We start from the raw sequence: 8,209 nt of genomic DNA on the forward strand, positions 1-8,209 counted from the left end.
GAAGCGCCTGTACTTTTGTTAGCTTGGAGGGCTCTCCACTGCAGCTGCTTGAGGGGTTTATGTGAGCAATGGGCTCTCAGGAACAGCTTTAGCTTGTTCGTTGTGTGTTATTCGTCCTAATGTGTAAGGTACTGAACTGAGTTAAAGTAACCGTGTGTAGTCAGTCATAGACTCATGCAATAGAATCATAGACTCATGGAATGAGTTGGGTTGGAAAGGACCTGAAGCTCATCCAGTTCCCACCTCACACTAAACCAGGGCACCCAAGGCTCTGTCCAACCTGGCCTTGAACACTGCCAGGGATGGAGCATTCACAACCTCGCTGGGCACCCATTCCAGTGCCTCAGCACCCTCACAGGAAAGAACTTCTTCCTTAGATCCAATCTAAACTTCCCCTGTTTCAGTTTGAACCCGTTACCCCTTGTCCTGTCACTATAGTCTGTAATGAAGAGTCCCTCCCCAGCATCCCCATAGGCTTGGGTTGGAAAGGACCTGGTCCAATCACCCAGCCCCAGCTCCTGCTGTTAATGAGGCCAAGAGTTTCACGTGGCCTTTTTCCCACCCGCAGCTCCCGTCTGCTTTGAGCCATCCCAGACTCCCAGCGTCCTCGCCCTGTGCCTGCGGAGCCTCCACCGGATCCCCCGAGCAGTGAGACGGGAAGTGAGGGCTTAAAATGAATCCATTTCATGGCTATCGCAGCACTGATGTCAAATTAAGGTCTTCCAGTGAAAACACCTGAATTATGGCCCAAAAGATCCATTCCCTTTGTAAGTTACCGGCTTTGGAGCTGAGCTGGCGTTGAGTGTGTGTGCTGCTGGGATGGAGGCATGTCCTGGTGGAGCAGATGTGACAGCAGGGCAGGTAAACCTACGTGTGCTGTCATTAAGTGCATGACTTGTACAGGAAATTGCCTGTTTATCTAGGTTATGTGAGCAGGACACTTCGAGCTTGATGCAGTTGCCTGTACAGAGGTATCTGTTGCTATTTGAGACACCCTCAACTGCCTGACACGACAGAATGGGGTTGGTAGCACGGCACAGGACAGCACAGCACCCCTCTGGGCTGGGTTCCTGCTATTCCTGGTGATGGGAGCACCACGGGGCATCCCAAATGACACGAGCTGCTGGTGTTTAGGTACTTCTAGCATGTCATTCCCACTTTACCAGTGTTTAGCCTCATCCATCCACATGCTGCAACGATCTGGTTTGGCTAAGGGTTAGAGAGGAAAATAGAGTGAGAAATCATCCTCCTCTATGAATACCTCCTTACAGAAGTGATCATTTTAGGGGTTACACATGATGGAGTGGTTCTTTTGAAGTGTTGGGAGTACAAAGTTACACCACAGTGGTGCTGTAAGTTTAATTACCCAACTAGCAAAGATAAAATGAAGCGTCTCATTGCTTATGTACATGACAGCAGCTTACAGATTGCTAATCAGAACCAGGGATGAATAATGACATAGAGAAAAAGCCAAGCTGCATCAAAGACAATCTGAAGCCTCAGCCCCTGTGCTTGGGCCACACGTGCAGCTTCCTCTCCCAGCAGCATCCATGTGGCAAAGGGATGTGCCTGCAGGATTAGTGTCTAAATGAGGCCAGGCTGTAATGTGAGGCATTGCACACCACAGCGAGGATGGGCTGAGAGGCAGATGAGAGCGCTGGTTAGGAGGTATCACACTGCCTTCATTAATTGTGTGTAAGGTTTTCAGGATTTCATTTACAATGTAGATCCTCCTGGGCCACAGCAGTGACAGCTCTAGCCCTGTCTCTTGGATCCAGAGGTCACAACAGGAGATGCTCTTTGGGCAAGCATGTAAGCCATGTACTTGCTGCTGCCCGTTCCCATCTCCAGCACTCTGGATATAGTAGAGATGGTGCTGCTTTAGGTTTATGGACCTGTTGCTTGTGAATTTAGGTAATTCCTTTAAACTTGTTGATACTGTCTTCAGTCTTCTGTGAGGTCCCAGACTTGTGTCAAAAACTACTTGCTCCTGTTTTAAACTAATCTTATTGTTTCAGAGTGTGCCTCCTTGTTCTTCTCTAGCAGAATCCCACCAGTATCAAGTCTGCATTCACTTGTTCTACCTCCTTCATGACTTTGTAAACCTCCTTCCCTCTAAATTGAGTGTCCCAGCCTTCTTGGTTCCTCCTTATTAAGGCAGCTCTTCCCTCCCCTCCTCTGGACCCCATGTAACTCCATCACATTCTTCCTGAGCACATGAGACCAGAACTGCACTGGGTCATTTCTATTGGAGCAAACCGAGGGCTTTGGCCTCACCTCATTGTCCTCCCTGAGCACAGCCAAGGTTCAGCTGCAGTTTCAGCTGCTGCTGCACCCTGAGTCAGTGCCTTCCTCATGACAAGTGCCAGTCAGAATCCCACAATCTCGTTGCTGGGTTTCAGCTGGAAGCTCCAAGCTCTGCATCCATTTAAAATGCATTTTCTGGTGGTTTGGTGGGAGGTTGGTGTGAACTGCAGGTACAAAGGGCAATGACTCCATAAGATAGGAACAACCTGTTCTGGGAAAACCATCTTGGGCGTAGCTATTAATGGTCCTTGTTTCTCTCAAGGGGCAGCATCTTTCCTAGTGTTACTCTTAGAGCAATAGAATGCAGCTCTGGTAGGAGATTCATACCAGTGAGGAGAATCCAAAGAGATATCTTCTTAGTCCTCCCCTTTGGCTATTTCAAGTGTTTAGCTTATGGTGTAGCAACGCTTCCTGAGGGAGTCTGTGTTCTCCATTGGACTCTGATGGTTGGGGCTGCAGAACTTCCTAGAGAAGAGGCCCAGCAGTAGCACACAGGGTAAGGCAGCTGCTGAAGGAACACCCAGTGCTATGGACAATACAGTCACCCACATGGCTTTTTCTTGTTCTTGTGATCTCCACCCAAGCCATGAACTGGATGTGACCCCTCCCAACTGCACCATTGGTTTGTTTAATCAGCGATTAAGCTGGAATTTTACTTCCATTTCTGAATGCACTCTGTCAGTCCTTACATTTCCTTTTTGTTTATTAATGAGCCAGGGCAATATTAAAATACAGCAACCATTGACCTGTCATGGCTTAACTTCCCTTAAGGAAGCATCACCCATCTGTATTAATGTGGTGACTTCAGGGCTGGAGAGCAGCAGCTTTAGGTCCTATGGAGAGCCCTATCCCAGGAAGCAAGAAGGTGTGACCTGATATCTCTTAGGTCTAAGTTACTGTACAAGTGCCCCTGTGAGACTCTGAAGCCCTTTCCAAGCCCTCATTCAGGCAGATGTTTAGGACTCCAGGGTTGTTGCTTCCAACAGCACGTGTGTTACCCCAGCAAGAACACACTTTAACTCTGTGATGGAAGGACGATGACAAATGTGTGCGGGTACAAGATGAGCACAGGATTTCAGTGCAGGCTTTTCCAGTGGGGTGTTTCTCTTGTTTTCTAACCATCAGAGAGTGCAGAGTTGAATAACTCCTAGCAATTCCCTGAGCTCTTTCCGGAGTGGCAATAGTGAACTTAGACCCCATTGTTGTCTATAGTTGGGCTTGCTTTGCCCCTACCTCCTTGTATTTGTTAGCGTTTCGTTTTGCCTACATTTGAATGCCATCATGAGATCCTTCTCTGGCTCTTCCCAGTCAGTTTGGGTATCCCAAATCATTCTATATCGTCAATAAACTTTGACACTTCATTGTTTAGCCCTTTTCCCAGCTCATTGATGACTACATTGTGCAGTTCAGGTCTCTGTAACACAGATGCTGTGTTACAGTGCTACGCATTGGAGGCTTATAAAGCAAAAGCTGCTGTTACTTCATGGTGAAAGAATCCCAACCTCCCTCCAGTCCAGACACCATTTCCTAGTGGTGATTCCAGCCTGATCTCTCCTGCAGTGTTTTGCAAGCCCCTTTTTGTCTGGAGGTAACTTTAACCACGCAGTTGCTCACTGTGAGCTCTTTCATTCTCAGAGTTACTGCTTCTCTTTGAATTACAGAATTCATTCTGACTCAGCCCTCATGGGGACCGAGAGAGATACTGGATCTACCTGATGAACACAGTTATGGCTTTCTTCCCATTGCACACGTTTTGGGTTATTGCAAAGGCACTAAATAGAATGGATGAATAGATTCCCTGCAGGATCCATGTTCTCTGTGGGACAAAGCCAGAACTGCTTGAATAGCTCTTGTGGAGCCCTTTCCTGGCAGCTTGTGGCTGTTGCTGGCGCTTGGAGCTCCAGCCTTTGCAGCATTTGAGAGGCTCCACTAAGAGGTCATCTAACAAGTGAGTATTTCATAGCCACTAATGTAGTGATTTGGGTTTGGATCTTCCTAATTAGCACTCATTAGGTGACTTGCATTATGAGAAGTTGAGGAAGCACCATCCCTGTTTTACAATGGGTGAAGCAAGGAACAGCAATCTGAAATGGCTATTGAGTAACCAGTACCAGAACTGGGATTAAAGTCTAGTGTCCTAGCCCTACCTTTTGGGCATTACATGCTCTTTCTTAACCAAATCAGTCACATAAAGATTTAAATGCCCTTGGGAAGAAGAACGAGAGATGGAGGAAGCGAGGAGAGCAAAAGGCAGGCGGCTCCACAGTGCTCCTTTGGAAAGCCTTGATGATAATATTTCTCAAACAACTAATCAGTTTTTCCTTATTTATGGTGTCAATCTCTCTTCCTGGGTTGGTGTGCCCAGTGTCGGGCTAGGGAGATGAACAGATTCATGCCACTGGTTTTATCCATCCCTTTCCTGGAGCTTATCACATGTGGGGGGCCCTTTGGACTTAATTTGCCTTTCGAATGGCACAGTTGCAGGTCTGGCTGTCAACAGCACAGCTTCTGCAAAGCAAAACCTCTCCTGACAGAAGCTGATGTTTCAGGTGCCTCTTGCTAAATAAGGGACTTTTGGTGGAGTTAAACATTAACATCCCCTCTGTTCAAGCTCCCCTCTGGTCAAGGTTCAGCAGGGAAGCCATGCTGAGTCAGCCTGGCGGCTGTATTTCCTGCTCCAGCTCTCCTGCATGATTCACTTGCTCTTCCTCTCTGCCAGGAAGTCTCAGTCCTGGATGAAACAAGAAGGCAGTGGCAGAGGGATGCTCCAGCTCTCTTGCATCACATCATTGGAGATTAGCTCCCAGTAACTTGGTAGCCTGGTGTCTTTCCTGGCAAGGCCTACAAGTAATCTTGGTGCAACAAGAAGGCAAACTCATGTGTACCAAAGACCCACCTGAGCTGCAGAGGCTTTCCTTTAGCTCTTGGCAGTGCCACATGGTAGGTCCATGCTCCTCCCAGGCAGCGCTAGGCAATGGGTTGTGAATTCATAGGGCAGCTTATTGTCGTCTTGCTGTTCCCTGTGGGTTGCTTTTCTATGGGCACTCTAAATAAGAATGTAAATCCTTTGACCTGTGGTTGTTTCAAGAGTGGCTGGTGTCAGGAGGGAGGGCAGGCACATGAGAAGAGCTGTTTCGTTTGCTGTTGTTGCTGCAGTGGATATGGTCCAGCACTGCCAAGTCTTTGGGCGTAGCCGGAGTCTGACATGGGGAATTGATTGTTCAGTGCTGGCTGCCTCTTGGAGCTGGAGCTCTGTGCTCTGCCTTGTGCTCAAGTGTGTGGAGCAAGACCCAGTAGTGCTGCTGCTCAGCCCAGAGGCTGCACAAGGCACCTATCCCGCACTAGTGGGACTGGATTTTGCCTGGGAAGCAAATCCTTTGCTTCAGCATCGATGCAGGTTTGTGGCAATGCAACTGCAGGATCCCTGCTGAGCTCAGGACTAGAAAAAGAGCCAAAAGTCTCACTGGCTTTGGATAAAACTTCACTGTGGTTACAGGCATCATGGGATCATGTGATGGCACAGCTGATCTTTCCAACATCCAACATTCCTGCTTCAGGCCTTTTCTGCTGCATAGTAACACATTTAGAGTTCAAAACATCAGCTCCTTCCTAGGGTTGATGTTTACTGATATCATCAGTCAGGAGTTGTTGAGAGAACTCCTCTGCTTGTGTGCCTGATCCTGCCAAGCTTCTTCCCAGTGTGCCAACCCCTCCACAAAGCCTTTAGCATCCTCAGCTAAGGGATTCCTAAAAAGACACAGCTTCTCCCTCCAGCACAAACCTCTTTCCCTACCCGGCATGCCATGTCTATCTATTCCTTAAGTGCTTGGGTTCTCAGCCCAGTGAATTAAGGGGGGAAATCGGGTCTGAGCTGGCCTCTGAGTCCCTCTGAGACATGTTGGCAGAAAACGTATGCCTTGAACCAGAACAAAAAGAGCTCTTGGGTGGGAGAAGGGCAGGAAAGTGTCAGCTGTGAGCTGCCGCCCTCTCCTGAGTTCTCTCCTAACTCTTCTGTGACCTCTTTCTTCCTGCAGGATGATACAGGGTAGTGGCAGGCAGAAAGTCAGCACTGCCACAGGCTTTGGTTCTCTGGAGAGATGAAAGGAAAATGGTTTCATGTCCAAATGAGTGCCCTGGCTTTAAAGAAGAATGAAAGCCAGATGTTTTCAGCAGGCCTGCTGAGACCAGCCTTTTCTGACATACTTACCAAGCCACCAAGGAGGCCCTGCCAGCGCCTGCAGAGCTCTGCATTGGGAACACCCTGTAAGCCCAAAGGCTCCAGGGCAACTGCTGGAGGCACCCTGGCCTTCTGGAAGCTGAGCACACAAGAGCTGAGGCAGAGATAGTGCTGCCAGCTCAATTATTTATCCGGTGTTTAAAAATACTTCTTCCTGGCTGATAATGGTGATAGCAACCAGACCAAATTTAGCACCTTTGGGCAAAACACTGAGGCTCTAATTTCAGCTGAGGGCTTGCAGGCGCAAGGGAGTGTATTGTGGTTAATGGGATCCAGAGCATCATCCCTGTCCCAAGGACTGGGATCAGCTCCCCTTGGACAGGCTGATGCTCAGTCTGACAGAGGGGTAGTGCTTTTGCTGTGCAGGGAGAATGTGTTTCCTTCTTGCCTCTCCCATGTGGTGTTTGTATTCAGCTGTGATGGAAGGCAATGACTGCTCCAGTGGGGAAAACAGAGGTAAAGGTAGAAAAAGGGAAACTCCGTCCTTGCCTCAGTGCAGTCAGGGATAGAGCAGCATTTCCCACTCTGCCAGGGAGCAACCAAAACCTCAGCACTGCTGAGTGTGTGGTTCCAGCTCACACCCAGGAGTAATTAATCTCTTTGCCAGCATCACTGCTCCAGGCTTCTGCCTACAATAGGTGTTGCTCCTTTGCATTCGTCAGGCTGCCTGGTGGTTATAACATTCAACTTCTGGCCTCTTAAGGACAGATTCCTGGTGCTGTGCCCTCAGCGCTACCTCGAGGTGGAGTTTCCTCTTGCGAAATCAGCGGGTGCTGAAAAGCATCCCGTTGGCTCTGATGGCTGGGAAAGGCTTTCCTCGCTGCTGGAGATGGACTGGTCACAGTCCTCATCTTCCTCCTGCCCCATCCTCACTGCTGGGGGGGGTGTTATTGCTCTAGGGTAGCAGGTAAGGTGCCCAGGAGGTGCAGTGTGCCACTGGATCGTTGTCTTCTGCTGGGGAACAAACGAATTCAGGAGGTGGCCCTGAACCAAGACAGAGTAAATAGAGCAGAGGAAAGTTACGTGGCAGGAAATCCCAGTTTTTGCTGGCATCCTGTCATGTGAGATAATTTGGCCTACAACAAAAATCCCTCTCTAGTCCGATTCCACCGAGTTTGGCAAATGACTACCATAAAAAGAGGGACTTTTTGTGTCCCCATGATGTGACATCTCATTTCAGCGTGTGCATCAGTTCATTCTGCTCAGTAACATCACACACAGAATCACGTTGCTGTGATTCCAAACCTGCCAAAGCCTGCTGGGAATTCTGGAAGGCAGCAAGCAGGGGCCATGGATCTAGAGCCAACCCATGGCAATATCTCCCTGATGAGGACCCTGAGGGCTGAAAGCTGTATCCTTCACCGAAACCCACCCCAGAATGGAGGAATTCTTTATCTGGATACTTGCTGATCATGGAAGATCCCCCAAACTTCCCCTTATTGTGCTCTAATAGATTTTGTGGCTTTTCCTCCTGTTTCTTTAAACCAGGACTGTTTCAAAGTGGATTTTCCTGGTGGGAATCCCCTTGCTGGCATCGCATTCCACTGCTACCCCACCCTGTGGGGCTGAGGAACATGCAGGATTATCGGGTTTGGGGCGATATGTAGGTGAGATCTGGGACTTTCTCCTTCTGTCCAATGCTCTGGCCACAGGGATGTCACCTCC

This window comes from Neopsephotus bourkii, unplaced genomic scaffold, assembly GCF_033783945.1.
Source record: "Neopsephotus bourkii isolate Nb327-2 ecotype Australia unplaced genomic scaffold, CSIRO-AGI_Nbou_v1 NB_309, whole genome shotgun sequence".
In the NCBI taxonomy this organism is placed as follows: Eukaryota; Metazoa; Chordata; class Aves; order Psittaciformes; family Psittacidae; genus Neopsephotus; species Neopsephotus bourkii.